This window comes from Marmota flaviventris, chromosome 10 (assembly GCF_047511675.1).
Source record: "Marmota flaviventris isolate mMarFla1 chromosome 10, mMarFla1.hap1, whole genome shotgun sequence".
NCBI lineage: Eukaryota > Metazoa > Chordata > Mammalia > Rodentia > Sciuridae > Marmota > Marmota flaviventris.
The window spans coordinates 20,741,174-20,764,539 of NC_092507.1; the positions used below are offsets into that span (position 1 = coordinate 20,741,174).

General features: G+C 38.6%; 1 protein-coding gene and 1 long non-coding RNA gene across 5 annotated transcripts in view; both read right to left on the reverse strand.

The window, feature by feature from the left end:
- The window catches only part of Eya3 (EYA transcriptional coactivator and phosphatase 3), a 104,487-nt gene extending 92,839 nt beyond the window's left edge, over positions 1–11,648 (reverse strand). For 3 of the 4 annotated variants that reach the window (XM_027936975.3, XM_027936972.3, XM_027936974.3), the window contains exon 1: positions 11,519–11,646. The gene's annotated coding sequence lies outside the window, so the exon portion shown is untranslated. Of the gene's footprint in view, positions 1–11,518 lie in introns of all 4 variants that reach the window. The other variant, XM_071617526.1, reaches the window with a different exon arrangement.
- Positions 11,649–20,336: 8,688 nt separating this feature from the next.
- On the reverse strand, positions 20,337–22,950 carry LOC117794770 (uncharacterized). The gene is made up of 2 exons (XR_004618636.2): positions 22,758–22,950; positions 20,337–21,620 (listed from the first exon to the last, which is right to left on the reverse strand). It is a non-coding gene; the product is annotated as an uncharacterized lncRNA (long non-coding RNA).
- Positions 22,951–23,366: the final 416 nt, after the last annotated feature.

Below are 23,366 nucleotides of genomic sequence, written 5' to 3' on the forward strand. Positions count from 1 at the left end.
TCATCTAGGCAAGAAGCAGATCTGGCAAGCATAAGGAATTTTTAGAGCATAAACTCTGGGAGTGGGCTGGGATTGTGGCTCAGCGGTAGAGTGCTCAATTCGCATATGCGGGACCCTGGGTTCGATCCTCAGCACCACATTAAATAAATAAATAAATAAGTGAAATGAAGATAATGTGTCCAACTACAACTAAAAAATAAATATTTAAAAAAAAAAAAAAAAACCTCTGGGCGCCAGACCACTTAGGTCCATACTAGCTCTGCTATTAATGAATGATATAGGATCTTCTTCTTCTTTTTTTTAATCTAATGTGTTTTTTGAAACATTACCTTCATTTTATTTATTTTTTATTTTGTATGTGTTGCTGAGGATTGAACCTAGTGCCTCACACATGCTAGGCAAGCACTCTACCACTGAGCTACAATCCCATCCCTGGTATAAGATCTTAAAACTAGTTATTTAAATTTCTTAGTCCCCACTTACTTCATTGGTAAAATGTGAATAGTAATAGTGCCTTTCTCATAACTTGTTATAAAGACTGCATAAGTCAATATCTATAAAACTTTTAAAGTAGTGTAAGACACATAATAAGCATGATGTGGTATTTTGGTTTAGATATTAGGTATCCCCCAAAAGCTCAAATATAAGACAATACAAGAAGTTTAGAGGTGAAATGATTGGGTTATGAGAGTCTTAACCTAATTGGTGTATTAATAAATACCCTGATAAGGATTAACTGGGTGATAACTGTAGGCAGGTAGTGTGTAGCTGGAGGAGGTGGGTCCCTGGAGGTGTGCCTTTGGGGTATATATTTTGTCCTTATTGAGCAGAGTTTTGTCTTTGCTTCATGGTAACCACGTCCTGAGCCACTTTCCTCTTCCACACTCTTCTGCGGTGATGTTCTGCTTCACCTTGGGCCCAAAGCAGTGGAGGTGGCCATTTACAAACTGAGACCCCTGAAATGGAGAGCACTAAATAAACTTTTTCTCCACTAAAATTGTTCTTGCTAGGTATACTGGTCACAGCTACAGAAAAACATAGGCTAAACAGAAAAGAAATCTGGTCTTCAGTGAAAATCAACCCATTAACTAGTTCCTATCAGATTTTTTCCAAATGGCAAAATATTAGAACTATCAAGGATAAGGTCCAAATAACAGGAGATTCCTATGAGAAAATAAATAAATTGGGCCTGTATGCCTGATAACTTCTGTCACTTGGCTTTGATTCCAAAACTCTACATAAGAACTTTCCAGCCAGGTCCTAAAGAAAATATGTTTTCAAACTCCTGGGCTTATCATTAAATGTCAATCACATCCTGTTATTCAGCAAATACACAGAACTCATCACAATCACAGTCTCAGGAGATCCAACTGTGAGTCAATACTATTAATAGCTAACATTTATTTATTTATTTATTTATTTATTTGAGAGAGAGAGAGAATTTTTAATATTTATTTTTTAGTTCTCGGCGGACACAACATCTTTGTTTGTATGTGGTGCTGAGGATCGAACCCGGGCCACACACATGCCAGGCGAGCGCGCTACCGCTTGAGCCACATCCCCAGCCCCAATAACTAACATTTATAGAATGCTTTTTTAATGGGCCAGGCACTGTTCTAAGTACTTCTCACATAATACTATTTTAATCCTTTCAAAATATCTATAAGATAGATATTATTTAGTATCATCACCATTTTACAGATGAGAAAACTGAGGTAGAAAGATTAATTTGCCCAAGGTTATACATATTTAGTAAGTGACCAACCTGGGATTCAAGCTCAGGCAGGGTAGCTTCAAAGCCTCAACATTCAAACCATAACTTGCCTCATAATGGAACAGCACAGATAACATTATTGATTTTAAAAGCCAAATGAGCTGAAAATGTGTGATATGCCATGCTAGAGTCACCAACAGCCAGGTAATGAGAAAATACTGAAAAGAAGGCAAGTTTTCTTTATTCATTCTTTTCTCTCTGATCTCCCAAGTGAGTATGAGTTAATACAAGTAAAGTGTTTTAAATAGTGCCTGGCACATAGTAAGCACTCATTAAGTGTTAAGAGGTGGTACTGGTAAAAATAGTAGAGTATGCCTACTGACCCTGTCTCACTCTAATGGCTAGGACAGACTAGGATAGCTATTGCTATCTCTTTGTCCCTCTGATTTCAAGAAATGAACTGAGACAATAAATAAATGCAGTCTATCATCACAAACCTCAATAATGTTACTTTAGCCTGACCACAAACACAAACTGTTTCACTCCTCATTCCTCTTTTCTTGGTTTACAAAACCTTTGGTGGAGCCAGGAGAAAAATAGAATAAAGCGGCTTTATAACTGCTTGACTAGATGCCAAAAACAGAAGCAAGATTTGTGAAAAGCAACTGAATGGGCCTAAATATTGACTGTTAGATGGAAACTAGTAAAGGATTCTAATGACAGAAGCTTGGTATAAGACTGAATATTTTCAAACTCATAATTCTAGATTACCAGTTTTTATGTGCCTAGATCTGGTAAAGTGATGACAGGAACAGTATCAGGATAATAACACCTCTTTCTCTCAATTGTTTACAATTTTTTAGGCTAAAAGCTTTACGGACAACTTAGTGAGTCCCTAAGCAACTCAGTGAAACCCTTTCTCAAAGTAAAAAGATTTTTAAAAAAGGGGGTGGGGAGGGCACGCACCTGGGGTTGTGGCTCAGTGATTAAGCACCCCTAGGCTCAATCCCCAGTACAAAAGAAAAAAGAAAAAAAAAAAACCTTTACAGAATCAGAATCAAAGTACATTTCAGGAAAGAAAACAAGCAAACAAACAACACAAACTAGCAAATCAAGCATTTCAATTCCCAAAAGACAATGTTAGGAAAAAAAACTAGCAGTCACTAGAAATGCTGTTGTACTGCATTATTAAATTATCATAGCAACTTAGTGAATGAAGACCAGCAGTTGGTTTTAAATGAAATACAATATGACAAAATACAATAAAAAATATTAGGAACTTGAGGTATACCTCAGTAGCAGAGCGCTTGTCTAGCGTGCATAAGCCTGAGTTTGATCCCTAGTACTCAAAACAAACAAAAATACATATATACATATTATAATTACCATCAGTAGTAAAAATAAATATGGTTTCACAAAACTTGTTTCAATTTTAAATACTAACATGTACATATATGAGTACTAACAATGTAAAATGCATCTTATAGTAAGCCATGTTCAAAAAAACTTTAAATCACTTTACCAAAAACAAAAAACTGACCTGTCAAAAAAAATAGGAAAATACCACTTCAAACTATACACAAAGGTTTGGTGGTTCTATAAATTATAGTTTTATTTGAAGAAAGCCTCTGAAAGAGAACAAAAGGGAAAACATCTGTATATGAATCAATAGTTCGATTTAGTCCTAAACACAAAAAAAATTTCACTTAAAGTAAGTTACCTACACTAAAAATATACTAACAGGAGGGCAGGGGTGTAGCTCAGTGGTAGAGAACTTGCCTAACTTGTATGAGGCCCTGGGTTTGATCAAATACACACACACACACACACACACACACACACACACCCCTAAAAGGCGATATGGAAATGAGATAAAGCAAATACTTTCAATTCATCTATTTAATGGCCACCAAATATGAGACATGGCTATTCTCTGCCAAGCTCTAGTTCTCCCAAGAACACTTAATCTGTCAGTATTATCTCATCACTGCTACCTAACATATAGCCGAGGAAGACCAAGAAAAAGCAGATTTGAAATTTTCTGCTTTACATTATCACAAATGTTCCCTAAATTTGACATCTTTAAATGTAAAAAAGAAAAATTCAGTAAGGTACCAACACAATGATTATTAGGGTTTTTATAATATAAGACATTTATGTACTATTTCTTTTTTTTATACCTTTATTTTATTCATTTATTTTTATGTGGTGCTGAGGATGGAACCCAGGGTCTCACACATACAAGGTGAGCACACTACTGCTGAGCCACGAGCCCAGCCCCTTATGTTCTTTCTTATCCTAAATTGTTCTCTAAAGTCTGACATATTCCAAGACAAAAATTCGTACACACGTATTTTTAGATCATGCTGTCGGCAAAGTCAGATTATCAAATTTATATCATCAATCTAGTCAGAAAACATTAATATCACTGTGTTAAAGTTTCCTCTTATTTTGAAAGGGGGAGGAAAGTAACAGATGAAGCTGACCTAAATCTTCTTTAAGTAGTATGGAAACTAAAGCATAAAGTATAATCCACCTAAGAGCTAATCATTCTAAAAGTACTGACCACAACAACCAACCAATTTTCCTAAACTCAGTAATTGCTACATTATTAAATTTCAAATGAAAGAAAACTATTAAGAATTTAAAAGACAAAATAGAATCAAACCCTCTTATAAAAAAGAAAATTTACTTGAGCAAAAAGTTGAATGTTTAGGCAAAGGTAAAGGACATCTAAATCCCAACAAGTAAGTCACCACAGCAAAGCTTACTTTTTTCACTTTTCATAACAAAAGCCAAGGGGGGAAAAAGTCAAGACAAAAGCTACTATTAAAAAAAAATGTGTATTTAATTAATATCTGAATTAATAAGAGAAGTTAACAAATAAGACTTAAAATAAGTAGTATTTCTAATCAAGTGTTACTCCTTACTAGAATTATAATTTTTCTGTTAACCAGATTCCATGATTCTCAACTCTTCAAAATATTCAGAAAAATAATGTATTATTATCTGAGTACAAGACTAATATAAAATCATCTTCTTCCCCCAGATAGCAATTGAAATGTTTTCATTTGAAATAATAAAGGCACAAAATAATAATACAATATTATTAAGCTCTAAATGGGGGTTATTTGCATTTTTTAGTTTAATGAGGACCTGGTTTTGGAAAAGTTTGGTTTTCTTTTCTTTTTTAAAAATTTATTTATTTATTCTAATTAGGTATATATGACAGCAGAATGCATTTGGATTCATTGTACACAATTGCAAAAGTTTTCTTTTTCCTAAAGTAAAAATAAAAACACTATTACACTAATTAAATATATTACTACATATTACTGTATTTAGGACATGGTAGTCCAAAAAGATGGTGTGATTAACTTTTGCACAAATTTTCAAACCTGGAAATGAGACCAAAGGTAAGTCAGAAATTTCAGTTTCAGCCTTCTGTTATCATACTCAAAAGTTGTTAAATTCATTTGAGAGAACGTTAAGACTTTAGCATTTAAAGACTATTATATATTTAATATTCTGCAGATCAAAGACAGTAAAAACAAATATATGTGTACACACACACATATGTATGAAAACTTTAAGGGAGCATTTTATTAAAAACACTGCCTTTTCACTGTATAAGGTCCCAACAACTCAGGAGGCTGAGGCAGGAGGATTGCCAGTCTCAGCAATTTAGCGAGGTCCTAATAAGCAAGTTAGTGAGACCGGACTGAAAATAAAAAATAAAAAGGGCTGGGATGTGGTTCTGAAATACCCCTGGATTCAATCCCCAGAAGCAAAAAACAAAAACAAAAGAACACTACCATTTCTCCAAGAAACTCCAAAGTAATTTCCATAAGATAACAATATTAAGAGGGGGAGGGATTTGATCAGTTTGCTTTCTAATATATGTTTTTTGAAATCAGAGAGAAATACATGTAGTAAAGGTTTACAATTTGTCTTAAGTCACCACTAATAAAAAGATGAGGTAAAACCTTCCTCTAAGGTTCCCAACCAAAAGGAATATTATTTTGTGTTTCAGAGAAATTTGATTTTCTTTAAACCTTAACCTATAAAGAAGTAACTGAAGTAGTAAACCTTTGTACAAAAAAATATCAGAAAGACTAAATTCAAATTCAAATCTAAATTGTTATTTTGGGGCAAGTTATATAACCTCTGTGTCTTAGTTTCTTCATATATAAATTGAAGATAATAAAAATAGTACTACTTCATAGGAGTAAGAATTAAAAGAGTTAATACATAGGGCTGGGGAGGAGTGCCTGCCTAGCTCAAATGGGCAATGCCAGTTGATCCCAATAACTAACACACACACACACACATACACACACACACAGTTAAAATAGGTAAACCAAAAATAGTTTCTTTTACTTTTTTACCACTCTGGATTTTTACAGTTCAGTTGTAAAAAAGTTTCCCAAATGAAAATTATTTAATTGTACCTATAAAGAAAGAACATGATTTTATACTTAACTATGATGCAGATTCACACAAAAACCTTAAAACCCACAAATGATGAGAAATCACTGCTTTCAAAGCAACAGAAAATTATAATATCTAACTTAAAAATTACATGCCATCATCGCTATAAAGAAGTGATACTTTTTCTCTGGTCCTCAGCTCTTAAAAAATATATATTTAGGATTATATTTTCTTTTTAGGCACCAGGAGCAAAAAAGAAAAAAAAAAACACTGAGCAATATCCCCAGCCCTTTTAAAAAAAAAAAAAAAATTTTTTTTAGTTGTTGATAGACCTTTATTTTATTTATTTATATGTGGTGCTGATAACTGAACCCAGTGCCTCACACATGCCAGGCAAGTACTCTACCGCTGAGCCTCATCCCCAGCCCTCTCCAGCCCTTTTTATTTTTTGAGACAGGGTCTTGCTAAGTTGCTTAGGTCTTAAATTGCTGAGGCTGGCCTTGAACCTGTGATCCTCCTGCCTTAATCTCCTGAGTTGCTGGGATTACAGGTATGTGCCACTGCATCCGGCTAGGATTTTACTTTAATTGTAATTAAGTATTATGTTCTTATATTTAATTCTGAAATGAACAATACGAACAATTAAAAAAATTATGATTCAAATATAATTGTCAGTCCTATAGAATGTCATCTAGTTCATTTGACCCTAGCCTAAATATGTATATTGTAATTGACAATATACAAATTATATTTTACTGAAAAAAAATGTATTGCAGGGCTGGGGTTGTAGCTCAGTGGTAGAGTGCTTGCCTCACACGCATGAAGCACTGGGTTCGATCCTTAGCACCAAATAAAAATAAATAAATAAAATAAAGATACTGTGTCCATCAACATCTAAAAAACATTTTAAAAAATGTATTGCAGGGCTGGGGTTGTGGCTCAGTGGTGGAGCACTTGCCTCATACAGGGGAGGCATTGGGTTCAATCCTCAGCACTACATATAAATAAATAAATAAAGATGTTGTGTTCATCACTAATAATAACAATAAGTATTGCAAAGATACAATAGTTATTGATAATTATTTTCTAGGGAGGAAAAAAAAACCTAGACCTAGCTGGTACAAACATTAATAACCAAGCTTAAAAGTGCATCCAACACTACCTGTAGTAAGATCTTTTTTTTTTTTTTGGTACTGAGGACTGAACTCAAGGACCACTGAGCCACATCCCCAGCCCTATTTTATATTTTATTTAGAGACAGGGTCTCACTGAGTTGCTTAGTACCTTGCTTTTGCTGAGGCTGGTTTTGAACTCGCAATCCTCCTGTCTCAGCCTCCAGAGCGGCTGGAATCACAGGTGTGCACTCGGCTTGTAGTAAGATCTTTAAGATTTTAAATGCTGACTGCCTTGGGCTGATCTGTTAACTTATTCACAATAAGTCAGTATTACTTAAACTATACATTTCCTTTTCTGATTCAAAATGTTTTAAGGGGAAAACAGTAAAGACAAATGAAGTCCTGTTTTATGTTTTTTTTTAATTTACCATGAATAACAGAAAATATCTTAATTAATTCTACTTTTAATAGGTAGCTATCTTAGGACTTAGTTGATGGGACTTAAAAAAATCAGGATGATGATATGTTCCATTATTTATTGTTTTCTGACAGCAAAGCACACCTATCAATAGAATAATTTGAGCCATACCTACTATACAGGAGCATGCACTTGTATTTTATTCAGAAGATAAAGTCCACTTATTTTATTTTCTACTTTACTATAAATATAACAATTCAACTCTTTGGTATAAACCAATTAGATGACATATTGCAAGAAGAAACTGTTCCTAATATTTTAAAATATATATATTTCTATTTGAGCTCTTCTTCCATTTAAATCATGCATGAGCTAAAATATCCTCTAGTTATATGTAGTACACAAAAATCTTTCAAAAGAGGATGAAGTCATGAAGCAGCTTAGGCAGATCACAAAAACCACAATACAGCAAGGTACAAACGGTAAGGACATGTTGGAGGTATATTTGGTTTTCTAAATATTTAAAGCTGTATTTTCCTTAAAACACATCACAGGAGGGCAGCAGAATAGAATAGACAATATGATTGATGTATGTACATTCCATGTATATATTATATGTCAAAATACATTCTGCTGTCATGTATGACTAAAATAAACAAATAAATAAAAATTAAAAACAAAAAACACATCATAGGGTCCAAGGACAAAAATTAAAAGATGTAAGATGAAGTACAGTACTAAAAAGATGGTAAAAAAATAACCAAAAAATTATCAACTCAAAATAAACAACTAATATGCAGAAATGTATTTTTTTAGTCGTCAATGGACCTTTATTTATTTATATGCGGTGCTGAGAATCGAACCCAGTTCTCACACATGCTAGGCAAGCGCTCTACCACTGAGTCACAGTGCCAGCCCCAAAAATGTGTTTTAAATTAAGCTCCTGAATTTACAAACTAAGACTTTACCAAACTAAGTTAGAAATGTCTATAGAAAACTAACAGTGAGCCTGGCACAGTGGCATACACCTATAATTCCAGCCACTCCTAGAGCAGAGGCCAGCCTGGAGTACCTAATGAGTGAGACCCAGTCTCAAAAAGAGCTGGGAATGTAGCTCAGTGACAGAGTGCAGGGATGGGGGGTGACACAGGTACTAAGCTGTCTCCAGTGATTTGGAAGGGGCTGGTAGTTAGGTAAGAGGTGCAGGCTTCTCAATAAACAGTCTAGTGTTCTAGACTAAGACCAGCAGCACAAAAACTGCTACAGTGAGAATGTAGAATGCTCACTTCACTTCGTGGGTTTTATGCAGAATTTATATCATAATAGGCCAAAGTCATTTCAGAAGACAAAAGAGAAAGAGAATCCTAAAACTTTTCTATTTCTACTTCTGCACAAAACAGTTTCCTTCCCTAGTCCCTCTTTAAAGGCAAAATGATTTTGGCACAGATTAAAAATCTGTGTCATAGATTTCTGATCCTAATAGCTTCATTCCTATGACATAAACATTTGAAATGACCAATTAAATAATATACTGTGTTCTCCATCCTACAGCTTCTGATATAATTAAAATTCATTACTCTAGTGAGTGTATATACAGGACTTCTTTACTTAAAAACAAACAAAAAATCTTGGGCCTGCAAAGTGGCGCACATCTGGAATCCCAGAGACTCAGAAGGCATCCAAAATTTGAAAATGGCATCAGCAACTTAGTGAGACCCTGTCTCAAAAATAAAATTTAAACGACTGGGGGTATAATTCAGTGGTATAGGACCCCTGGGTTCAATCCCTAGTACTGGGGTTGAAGGTTGCCTTGGGAAAAAATATCAATTATTTTAAGCCCTGATTTCCTTATGGGTAAAATGAAGGGTATGTTTGAACTCTATGGTTTCCTGAAACTGTAAACTGGAGAAATCTATATAGGTTTAAACTTAGTCATGCTCAAGAAATACAAAGTTCCGAAATGAGAATGGATGAAAGATGGTCTGGCATCAACACAAATATGGGTCTATCTACAGAGTTGCCATGGCTTTGGGGAACAATATTCACAAACCTAGAGGTAAGGAAGCAAATGGAGTTAGCCATACTCATTAGGGTTAGGTTTTTAAAGATGGGAAATGATGGCCAGTTGAAAACAAATAAAAGCTAGTTTCCAGTGCAGATGCTGGGGAGGACGTACAAATTTCTAATGGGCTTCTCTCAGCAGTTACATTTTGATAGCCAACCAAAAGGGTTCTTCTTTGTGGCATCTAGCCTAAGGAGGCCAAGTTCCAAAGTCCTTTGCTAAAAATAAGCAAAGGTAAAGCCCAATTTTAGAATAAATTAAGGTCTATTTTGCACACTCATATGTATATGTATCATGTAATAAGGGAGAACTCCGCCAACAGAAAAGCAGATACTAATGTTGTATTTGTTCTGTTCACATTTAAATACTAAATTTTAGAGTGTAATTTATATGATTACAGAAACTGATCACACACAAATGAAAACCTTTGCAATCAAATGCTAGACATACATCATTAACGCAACAAAAATAAAGATTATCCAACTCCTGTACCTCAAAATGTACCTTAGACAACAAAATTTGAGAAATAGGATACCAGCCATCATTAAATCCAGTTCTTTCATGTTATAGATAATTTAAAACCTCCAAAGAAATTTAAGATAGATGACAGGCCTCAAAGTGAAAAAAAGATATTTTTAAGACTAAGGTGGTAGTGATAAAGAAAAAACACGTTAGAACATTTTAATATGAAAATTATTGTAATATGTGACTTACGAAGAAGAAAAACAGAAAACACATTAATATGATAAAAATGATAAGAAGCAAAGATAAGGATACATATCTGCATACTGCATTCAAGTAAAATTACTTTGAAATTACCATAGTGAACTCTTTCGTCGTGGCAGTCACAAAAAGACATAAAAATTTTTGACAATAAACCTAAGTTTGAGGCTAACAATCTCCCACAAACTCCTTCTTCTGTCATAGCACTGTCTGCAAAGTAAAGCTCATGCAGTACAAGAACTGACCGTCCCAGAACATCCGCATTTTTGCCTCAGCTGTGCACATCCACTCTCCTGGGATAGCGAACACAAAACTGACAGAACTTCCTCATGACTTGTCAATTAACAAGATCACACAAGCCCAACCGCCAGCAGAACCGTGTGCCTGCCACCTGTTAGCTGCTCTTGAGAGAGCCCCAAAACCGAGCTCCAGCAAAGCACTGGGAACGCCTTTGTTGTTCTCTTAACTACGGAAGCTACCAGAGTTCAGTCTAACCCCGCGCCTGAAAGCAAAACTTCCCCCAGGATGGGAAAGTCTTCCAAGGTTGGGGCTTTGACAAAGCCCTCCTGTAGCTACGGCGAAGCACAAATGTCATCTGCTAGTCCCAGAAGGGGGTAAGGGTCAAAGGTGAGGAAAGTTGGGAGACGGATATCTAGGATTCTAAGAAAAGCTCAGTTTCGCGGGGGAGGAGGATGAGCACAACGAGGAGGTGGGCCGTCCCGCTGGGTGAAAGAACAGTGAAATCCCGGCTCAGGGGTCGGGGAAGAAAGGTGCTAAAACGAGACTAAGAGGAAAACGGAGAGACAGTGGATCAGGCGAAAGACAAGAAACCGAGTTTAAAAGGGATGGTTAGGCTGAGGAAAGAAAGGCTAAACTGAGGTGAAAGAGGCGAGGCCAGCGTGAAGGAAAGGGCCGAGATGAAGGAAGCATAGCAGAGACAAGGAACAGGCAGAGAGACCCCCACCCACAAGGTCCAAGGCAGAACTCTTGACCCGTCTTCCTACAGGATGTATTCGACTGACTGCGCTCAGACCCTATCGGCAGCGGAGACTCACCCAAAGGCTGCAGAAGCCCCACAACAAGACATGGGGACCGGTCCAGACCCACGGTAGAACCAGCACAGTGGAGGAAACCGCGGCGTTAGCGTAACCCGGATGCGCATCCTTAGGAACCGGAAGTAAGCGACCAGGGTCACCTCGCAATCCACACCCCGTTCGGACCAGAAGCCCCTGGGCGCTTGTGTTGGGCCTCTGGGGGCGGGGAAGTGCTTAGATCCTGCCCACTCCGCGGCCCTGGCGAGCCCCGCCCCTGGTCACGCCCAGTTCGGCGCCCTCGAGTCAAGTAGCGAAGGCTGAGCTGATCCTAGCTGCACTGCTAAGCCACAGTAACCAGTTAAGGAGTACTACAGCCCTCTTTTTCAAGGAGGTCTTTTTAAAATGCGCGTCATCCCTGCCTCCCTAAAGGGAACGTGAGGAGAAATGCTGGATTTAGAAAAACTGTGGGAGTTAGAATGGGTGGGAAGTTCGGGAAGACGCTTGGAGGCTAGACCAAGATGATCTTTTTTATGCCCATAGTTTATTCCTAATATTGCATTGAGCTTACAGTTAACCTCAGTTCATGCACATTGTCTTCAGAAGCAAAATTTTTAAATTCTTCGTTAATTTTTAAATTCTTCGTTAATTTTACATTACAACCCAAATATGGACAAAGGGCAAGGTTGAATTCAGGTTTTGTGGAGATCCGAAGTATATTCAATTTAGGAGACCCTCTTTAAGAAAAAGAATCCAAAATTACACACACAGTATTAGATATAGAAGTGAGTTTTTTTATAATAAGAGAAGAAATCACATTTTTTTTAACTCACAAATTAAAAATCGAGAAAAAAGCTCGGTGTGGTGGTACATACCTGTAATCCCAGCTACTCAGGAGGTTGAGGCAGTTCTGGGCGAGACTGTCCTGTCTCAGAAATAAAAAGGGCTGGGGATGTAGCCCAGAAGTACAGTGCCCCTTGGATTTGATCCCCAGTACCACCAGTAAATAAACAAATAAATAAATATTTTAAAATCCAGAGGAAAACCAATACTTTATTATCTTAGTGCTTCTTATATCTCTCAAGTACATTTATCTACACTTTTTGGCTGTATACTAATTCCTCACCTCTTTTAATGACAATTTACTAAGAAACATCATTTGGTAAGATCCTTCACTCCTCTTTCTCACACCCCACATCTAATTCATCAGCATCATCTATACGAGCTACTTTCAAAAATCTGTCCAGAATCTGTCCATTTACTGTCTCTGTTATTATAAGCCACAAACTGTGACTCTGAGCATCCTATTTATACCCTTGCCCTCCCACATCTGTTAACACAGTAGCGATGATTGGAGTTCAATCCCAGGGCTGCAAAGGCCTAAGCATACTGTATTCTAATTCCAAAGAAATAACTTGGAAGACTGGACAAGAGGATTTGGATTTTACACAGTCCAGGGTGGCAGGCAGGCCAGCATAAAATGGATGACCACACTGTGCCTACAAGCAGGGAGAATATATGAAGGATAACTTGCATGCCAACTAAACATGTGGGTTTTTTCAGAGGTTTTAGGAGCACATGACTTTACTTCACAACCAAGGTCATCCTGTTTTGATTCCCATCTAAAGATTGGAGATAAAAGAAGTGGCCAGTTTCACTCCTCCTTGCCCCCCTCAACACATTCTTGGGAGTCCTTCTTAGTTCACCTTCAGAAACAACAAGCCATTAATACTGATTTAGTGATTACCCCAACAGGTGGGCTCCTGTTAAAACCTTAGTCAGATCATGTCCCTCTTTCAATGAATTCCTGTCTTCGAGTAAAAACCAAATGCTTACGCTGATCTACAAGACCCTCAAGATTTGACACCCCGCCCCCAGTACACCTCCATTCTGTCATCAGTCCGCTTAAGGCAAACTGGCCTCTTTGCTGTTTTTCAAACCTGCAGATAGGCTCGGGGCCTTTGTACTTGCTGATTCTTGTGCTTGAACTGCTTTTCCCCTGCAAACACCTGCACCAATTCACCCTGTCACTTCATTTATGTCTTTATTCAAATATCACTTTCCCAATGAGAACTTCCCTGACACTATAAACACTATCATTCTTCTTGTACCTTCTACCTGTTTCCCACATAATTTTTCTCTAATAAGTGTTCTCCCTCCAACAAGTAGCTTATAAACTTGATTTAATGTCCCTCCCTCCCCAGAAGAATATGAACTCCACAAGGGCATCTATGTTTGACCATTTTGTTCATGGAAATAGTTAGCACCAGAACAGAGTCTGGCACATTGCAGGTGCCCCATAAGTGTTTGTTGAATAAAAGAATTGATTATTCATTTATTTGGGGGCAAGTTGCTCATTAATTTGTTTTTGCTGTTGGAAAACCATGTAAACTTAACCACCAACTCCACCAGGGGGAGATCATGAGCGCACAATGGGACATCTTCAGAAAGGTTATTCCTGAAGCATTTAGGGTACATAAACATGATTCTAAAACAGAGCTATAAAGAAGCTCGCAAATTCCTCCCCAAAGCAGAGAAGGCTGTAGCAATTAAAAATAAACAAAAACCTTCCACTGCCTTTTACAGTCCTTTGAGAATAAATTCTAAGCTACTTGCTATGGTTTCTAATAGGCCCTTCTTGGCCTGCCCTTCCCAGCTTTCAAATGGCATGTCCAGGCTCCTTCCCCTCACATATCCTGAGCTCCAGTCATGCTGGTACTTTTTTCTCTTTCCTTCACAAACCAAAATTTTAGCCTCAGGACCTGCTATTCCCCATCTCTCTCTCTCTCCCCAACCTTCCAATGCATGGTTCTTTTTTTAAAATATTTTTTTAGTTATTGATGGACCTTTATTATTCATTTGCTTGCTCAGAATCTAACCCAGTGCCTCACACATACTAGGCAAGTGCTCTACCACTGAACCACAACCCCAGTCCCCCAATGCATGGTTCTTTATACTGGTCTCAGTTAAATCTTATCTCTGAAGGTCTCCCCTCATTTCCTGTCTGTCTTCTTTTTCAAGTAGCTCCCTTGTCCCTTCTATATATGTTATTCTTTTTAAAAAATATTTTTAGTTGTAGATGGACACAATATCTTTGTTTTATTTATTTATTTTTGTATGTGGTGCTGAGGATCGAACCCAGTGCCTCACGCATGCGAGGCGAGGGCTCAGCCACTGTGGTACAACCCTAGCCCCTGTTATCTTTCTTCATGTTCCTATTGCCACTTTCAGTTATCTTGTTTACTTGTTTATTATCTGTCACTAAAAAGTGGGGTCTTTATCTCTCTTGTTCATTGCTTAATTGGAAGCACTACATGAGTGATTGGCATATAGTGGGTGCTAAATAAAGAAAACAAAGTAATTACTAACATTTACTGAAGTTTTTACTATGTGTCACTGACTTTACATAGAAAATATATAAGTGTTGTGGTTCTTTTTCAATTTTCCCACCAAACTTGGAAAGTATTATGATAATCTTCAGTTTACAGGTGAGAAAACTGAGGCAAGCAAAAGTTTTGTATTCCCTAAGACCATACTTGGGAGTATATTTAGGTTACCATTACTTAATAAACTATCTTAAAATTCAGTGACTTGAAACTGCACACCACTCTATTATTTCCTTTGTTTGTTTGGGTTTTGTTATGTGGTTCTGGGGATGGAACCTAGGACTTTGCATATGCCAAGCAAGCCCACTACCACTAAGCTACACTCCTAGCCCAACCACTGTCTTATATCTCACATATTTTGAGTCAGGAATTTAGTCAGTGCTCAACCAAGTGATTCCTCTGTTCCATACAATATCAAGAAGAGTCAGTAATGAGTGTTCTAGCTGGCAGTCTAGTAGGCTAGTCTGGAGGGTCCAACTATGTCTCTTACTTATGACACTGGCACTTAAAGGGAAGGACTGAAAGGCTCATCTCGCCATGTGGTCTCTTCATCAAGAAAGTTGAATGTCTTACAGGACAGCTGATGATGTCTCCAAAGAGACAAGTTGCAAACACTGTCATTCTTTTAAATCTGTCCTGGAGAATGGCATAGCATCACTTCCATCCCAGTCTATTAGTTAAAGCAATCATAGAGCTCACCTAAACTCAAGGGAGGTAACATATACGCCACCTGTGTTGGGTGGGATGTCAAGGAATATGTAGTCTTCTTCCATCACCACAAAATATTTCCTTTGCCCCCTTTCTCTGATTCTTTTTTTCTCCCTAGGGCTGTTGTCAGAATAACACAGATTTATTGCCGTTTCTGAAATCTTTCTGATGTTCACCAAAAGAGTTTCTGAGAAAACATTCATTTTGGTCTGAATCTCCCTGCTTTTTTACCAACTACTTTGTAATAATTTAAGCTCTGAAGACAGAGTAAAAAATAAATCAAACAAACCCTCATGGAGTTCACATTCTTATCAATCCACAGTCAGAACATGGTGTTGAATATATGCAGCTAAAGCTCAACTGAAGCTCATCATCCTTTTTCATTTCATTCTATGGAGCCTTTCCTAAACTGTAGAGGAAGTGCTCACATTTCTTTTCTTTTTTCTTTTTTTTTTTGAAATGAAATTTCTATCTGGGTGTGGTGGCATGTGTCTATGTGGTCCCAGCTACTTGGGAAGCTGAAGCAGGAGGATTGCTTGAGCCCAGGAGTTAGGGACCAGCCTGGCAACATAGTGTGACCCCATCTCAAAAAAGGAATATGTAGTCTTCTTCCATCACCACAAAATATTTTCTTTGCTTTATGCAAAGCCCTGGGTTCAAACATTTTTTTTCCTCAGGCTCCAGATACAAACTAGATATTGTCAATTAGATGCTCTTGGGTAAGATTTTCAAGGTAGAGTTGAGGAAGAGGCATTTTCCTCTCTGTTGCCTATTTCTGTTGGCCTTTATGATCATCAGTAGAGACATGGGGTTTTCTATAGCAGGATGTCAGTTTCTAGTCCTCCTCCACGAGTTGATTTTTTTTTTTTTTTTTGGTACCTGGGATTGAGCCCAGGGGCACTTAACTACTGAACCACATCTCCAGCCCTTTGTTTTTTATTTTGAGACAGGTCTTGCTAAGTTGCTTAAGGCATCACTAAGTTACTGGTGCTGGCTTCAAACCTTCTGCTTCAGCCTCCCGAGCTGCTGGAAGCATATGATTTTCTTGATTGTCCTCCCAGACAGTACACAACAGCTCCACAGCTTTCCAGGACTGAGTGGACATGCTGAGCTCCCTGGCCATAAGAAAACCAAGAACAAAATGCGTTTTATAGCAGAGGACAAGACTTAATAGCCATAAACTACTTAGACACTTAATCCTAGTGCACTAGCTGCAGCAGCAGTCCCTTCAAAGTCAGGATGGCTGGGTCCATTCCTTGTTCCCTAGCAATGTTTGGCTATGAAATGGGATTAAGAACATTTTTCCTGATTTATGGTGCACTGTAAGCTGTATAGTACTATACAAATAAAAGCTATCATTCTTAATTACATCAGTAGCTCTCAAAGTATGATCTGGATTTCCCCTGGAGTTTTCAAAATACCATCAGGGAGTAAATTAAAACAAAACTGCTTTATGAATCACGCTTGATGGTACACACCTGTAATCCCAGCTACTTGGGAGACTGAGGCAGGAGGATCACAAGTTCAAGGTCAGCCTGAGCAATTTAGAAAGCCCCTGTCTCAAAATTTTAAAAGGGCTGGGGTTGTAACTCAGTGGCAGAACAATTGCCTACCATGTGCAAAGCCCTAGGTTCATTCCCAGTACCAAAATAAAATAAAATAAAAAATAAACCTACTTTACTGCTTTAAAAATAATACTAACCCAGGGGTTGGGGATGTAGCTCAGTGGTAGAGCACTTGCCTGGCATATGTGAAGTCTTGGGTTTTATTCCCAGCACTGCAAAAGGAAAAAAAAAAAAACTAGCCCATTATTTGCCTTTTTCACTCATTCTTTCAAAAACATGGAGGTGCTTTCCAAACTATATGATGAAGTCCTTACTGATGAAAGTGATATAACTTGTAAATTTTTTGTTTTTAAATAAATTCTGACATTGTGGAAAGACAGAAATCTGTCCAATCCATATTAATGGCATAGCTCGTTTACAACATGTAACCCATATAAACAAAAGCTCTTTGGGGTACTCAGTAATTTTTAAGAGTTTTAAGAGATGCTGACGTCAAAACATTTGAGCACTCCCACCCAAGGTCACTGTGTTTACTCATTCTTGTACTATCTGCAGTGGCCCCCACTTTGACCATTTCTGGATGCTTCATTCCACGCGCAGTCATACCGCTGCTGTGTCCAACCCTCTTTTACTAGGATGCCTTTCTATTTTGATTAACACACTTGCGACAGAATCTTCTTGCACAGATGTCCGATAACAGCTGTCTTGGCACAGCCTCAAACATAACTGTGGTCTGTTCTCATGAACAATGTTAGACCTGCAGACCAGTCCCTCGCCTTGCGGCTGCTAAATTATTATTTCTGGCTGGACTCATCTTGTTACCTGGTTACTAACCCTGCCTTTACCCTACTGAGTGCTAGTCTGACACATAGCCTCCTGTTCCTACTTTTGATTTCCTTTCTGTTCAGATGACCCCTTGCTGTGGAGGTCATTTGTCAGCTGCCCACAACTAAGCTGAGCCATCCCCACCCTTATCCCTGTCCAACTCCATAGTGTGAGCTGGGTCAAACTGAGGTCACTTGGAGGCTTCTACCCACCAGAAAATGGATTAATATTTGCTTTTAAATATGGCTACACCTTCCCCCAAGATTGCCATTGTCTGTGCCTTTATGTGCTGTAATCACTTAAAACAAACACTGTTAGCAATGGGTATTTCTTGTAGATAGAATTAAGACAATTAATTATTATATGTAACTGCCAAGGTTGGTATTTTTTTTGGGGGGGGGGTACTGGAGACTGAACTCAGGGGCACTCGACCACTGAGCCACATCCCCAGTACCCCACTTTTTAATCTTTATTTTATTTATTTTATTTTTTATGTGGTGCTGAGGATCGAACCCAGTGCCTCACATGTGCTAGGCAAGTGCTGTGCCACTGAGCCACAACCCCAGCCCCACCCAGACCTTTTTGAATTTTGTCTAGAAACAGGGTCTCACTGAGTTGCTTAGTGCCTCGCTTTTGCTGAGGCTGTCTTTGAACTTGCAATCCTTCTGCCTCAGCCTCCTGAGCTGCTGGGATTATAGGCATGCACAACTGCCTCCCCACTCCTGGAAAGGGTTTTTTTTTTTTTTCCCCCACTTCCTCCTCCTCCCTCTCTTCCCACCTTCTTCTTCTTTTCCTAAAGAAAGTATGTACAGTGATTGAGAACGAGACTCTGGAGACAGAGTGCATGTTTGAATCCCAGCTCTCCCCCTGATAGTTGTGTCCCATTTGATAGTTGTGTTTGATATTGTAAAAAGACACAAACATGTTCAGTCTGTGGACAGGTCAAGTAATCTCTTAGATCAAATAATCTCTCTGTGCCTCAGTTTTCTCCTGGGTAAAGTAGAAATTTTTTAAAGTAGCACTATTGAAAGAAAAAGAGAGGGAGGTTCTATGAGGATTAATATATGTAAAGACCTTAGAAATGTGCCAGATAGGGCTGGGAATAGAGTATAGGGGGGAGCACTTGCCTAGCATATGTAAGGCCCTGTGTTCAATCCCCAGCACCACCTCCACACACACAAATTATGCCAGATACATATAATATATAAGTGATTAAAAATCAGAAAAGGGCCAAGCACAGTGGCTCACGTCTGTAATCCCCAGCAGCTCGGGAGGCTGAGGCAGGAGTCTGAGGCAGGAGGATCATGGGTTCAAAGCCAGCCTCTGCAAAAGCAAGGCGCTAAGGTTTCACTGAGTTGCTTAGCACCTCGTAGACATATTTTATGTCTCTAAATAAAATACAAAATAGGTCTGGGGATGTGGCTCAGTGGTTGAGCACCCCTGAATTCCATCCCCAGTTACCCTCCACAATCAGAAAAGAATGAAAACTATGAAATTTCCATTATTTATTTATTTTCTCTTTTTGGCACAGGGGATTGAACTCAGATCTTGGGTGCTTTATCACCTAGCTACATTCCCTAACCTTCCTTTAAATTTTTTACTTTGAGACAGTGTCACGCTAAGTTGCCCAGGCTAAAACTTGCCAAGGCTGGCCTGAATCTTGTGCTTCAGCCTCCCAAGTAGCTTGGATTATAGGTGTGTTCCAGGGTGTCTGGTGCTTTCATGAGTTTAGGGATATGGGGGAAAGTTATAATAAACCTTAAAGTCCTGATTTTCAATAGGAAACTTGAGGTGAAACACTATTAACCTAAGGGCATTAAAGAATGCCAACCGCTGGATTATCTGTCTCCTTTGTTTAGAAAGATTAAGAAAGAAGGTTAGTGAATCTTTATATGAGAAGAATCATAAAATTTAAGCTAAATCTAAATGAGTTCTGAATCATGTCATTGTAAGAATAGTCTGCTTAATTAAAGAGAAAAAGAACTTTTCTGTAATATAAATTACTTTTTAAAATGATATTATATAAATTACTTTTTTTTAAAGGTAGTATTTACTTGAAAGCTAATAATTTTTATTATAAGAAATTAAATTTTTTTTAAAAAATTACATTTTTAAATTAATGTTTGTGACAGAAAATAGTGGTTATTCATTTAGAATGGTAAACTGCTAGGTGTAGAGGAGCATGCCTGTAATCCCAGGGACTCGCGAGGCTGAGGCAGGAGGATCTCAAATTTAAGGCCAGCTTCAACAATTTAGCAATACATTGTCTCAAGATAAAAATTAAAAGCGCTGGGGATGAAACTCAGTGGTAAAGTATTTCTGGGTTCAACTCCCAGTACCCAAAACAAACAACAGAAAGAAAGTAGTAAACTCTGTTTATTACAGTATTTACTCCAACTTGGTGACAAATTAAACTCTTGTGCTCTTGTGACCTTACCTTACTGATCTAAATATAATTAAGTTGGCCAGTATAAAAGTCTGGAAAGATTCTCTTAAACTTGGGAATAGATCTAAATACATTCCTTCAAGTGAAGAAAAGTGATAAGAAAATAAGTATAACAGTAACAAATTAAGGCTGGGCTGTAGCTTAATGGTAGCGAGCAGGCTTAGCATGCATAAGGTCTTGGGCTCAATTCCTTACCACAAAAGAAAAAAAAAAAAAGCAGTACAGAAAATGAGATTTTATACATGCTACAACATGAATGAACTCTGAAAATATTATGCACAGCACAGACAAAATTTCTAGCATGAGAAATCTACTGCTTTTATATGACAGTTTAATATTTTCCAGGAAAGAGACAAATTACAACTGTGAAATGAGTTGTGAACCATAAAACCAATAAAAAGCATTCAGAGTGCGCAAACGCGAGGCGAGACAGGAATTATATTTACTCCCTTGAATACACTCCCACTTTCCTCCCAAAGTAGGAAATGGGAGAGAAAATAGAAAAAGATTCTCTGGTTCCCCTGAGTAGCAATCTCTCAAAAATATGCTGCTATTTATGGAGCACCCATCCTTCCCTGCCCCATGTTAACCCTTCACGTGCATCCCTTCACCGAACCTCCCAACGACACAATTAATTATTATCTAATAATATACTATACTAATATTTGAATATACTCAGATTATCTCCACTTTCCAGAAAACTGAGGCTCAAGGTTGTGAAATCACTAAGCCAAAGTCCCAGAAGTCACAGCGTGAGACTCCAGCCCTGGGGTAGCAGCACCAAGCAGCTCCAGCTCCCTGAGGCTTAAGCCCCGCCCCCTGAGGTTCCTGAACCAATCCGAGAGAGGCCAATGGATATTGACCAAGTCTGCTTGTCTCCACCCACTCTGGACCCAAGAGCTCCCATAGCGCTCAACTGCTGGCTCCTGAGGCACCTGATCTTGCCTGAAGGACTGGTTCTGGGTGAGCTGTAGCCACTCTGTGTCCCATCCTCCCAAGATATGTCACCTGCAAAGTACTGCTTCTCCAGGTTAGCATCATCTCCAGGTGCTAGGCTTCTCCCACTCTCGTTCACCTTGACTTAGTAAAGCCTGATGGTTAAATGAAGCAAGGAGTCTTAGGGTTGAACAGAGTTTCGTTCCAGTCTCTCCTTCACCATTTCCTCTGTAAGATTCTTCATGTACAAGGTACTCAATCTAAAAATAGGGATGGTAAATGCTTTAGATTTGGATGTGATTTACCCCTCAAAAGTTCATGTGCTGGAAAACTGGAAAAAAAAAAAAAAGGTTCATAGGCTCAATACTGCATTGAGGTGTTGGAGCCTTTAAAGAGGTGGCTAGTGAGAGGAAATTAGGTCATCGGGGCTCCACCCTCCTAAATGGATTAATACTGATCTCTTGCAGAGTGGGTTAGGTCTCAAGATAGTTAGGGAGTTAGAAAGCAAAGCCATCCCATAGGCTTAGCCTCTTCTGCACACAGCCATTTCCTTTTCTGTTCCTTTGTCGTCTGTCACAGCCAAGGTGGCCATGCCAGGATGCAGGCTCCCTGCAATTTGGATCTTCCATCCACCCCCAAAATCATAAGCCAAATAAACATCTTCATTTATAAAGTACCCAGTCTCAGATGTTTTGTTGCAGCAACACAAAATGGACTAATACAATAGTCCTGCCTTTTTAGTAGGATGGTTGTGAGAATAAAATGTACTCATCTTTGGAAAACACCTGGTAGAGTGCCTGGCACCTTGTAAGCACTCAATAGACAGATTTGTCATTCTTAGGACTTTCATTGTTATCCCTGTGCTATAGCTATCCAGACTCTCAGTCTCAATTTTCTGGTTTGAGGCCTACACTTCATGTCTTCTCTTATCAGTATTTCTTCTCTTCCCTTCATATACACACACACAAAAACACACACCGCACCTAAATCTCTCCATATATAGATATGTGTCTCTGAATATATGTGTATATCTATCTATAGATAGGTGTAGATATAGATATATATCTGAATTCAACCCTGGAGGACTCCCACTCACTGATGGGTACTTCTTCAACTATACAGACTTCCCAGAACCAAAAATTTGACCAGCCTGACTTTTCAATTATTAAACTTATTTCAGGTGGACATTTGATGCAAAGCCCACCAATTTTTATCTGAACGTAGGTGGTAGACCCTTGAGAGAACCGATAAAGGATTGGGGGGACACAGGGTGGGGCTAGAGCCTGCGCTCTTGAGTCAGCTGAGCCTGATCTGGAACTTGCAGGCTGCGAGGCAAGGATATACTACTACACATCTCTGAACCTCCATGTCCTCAGCTGTGAAGTGGAGAGTCTCACCATTAACTCGCAGGGGTGTGATGAGGATTCTGTGGGACAATGCTGGAAATCCCACGTGCCCGGCACAGAATAGGCATGGATGATGTTAGTGTCCTTCCTCCAGCAGCCCATCATTGTCTTGAAATACTGCCAACAGCATCCGAAAATAAAATGCCTCACTTCTAAGGAAATAGCAAGGCTCCATTTTCCCTGTTGTCCCCTTGACTTTCCACCCGGTAGTCACTCCCTCCTTTCTCTAAAGCTTAGTCATTCTGACACAGAAAGGCTATTCCCAGGGACACAACCCACACACACGCCCAAAGCAGCCCTGCTCAAATGCCACTTGGTCAGAAGCCAGACTTGCTCTTTAGAAAAACACATCAGAGATCTGGGGACTCAGCTCAGTGGCAGAGAGTTTGCACCCACAGGCCCTGGGTTCAATCCCCAGTACTGCAAAACAAAAGAAAACCATGTTCACCCTGGGCACCACCACCTCAGGGAAAAATTCTCCAAGACTTTAAAAATTGCAGTAAAAATGATTCATGAGTTAGAGAATAGGACTTCTAAGGAAAAATACAGAATCTAGATTGTTTGGGTTTAGGAAGTAAAGGCTGGAGGGGACAGGGCTGG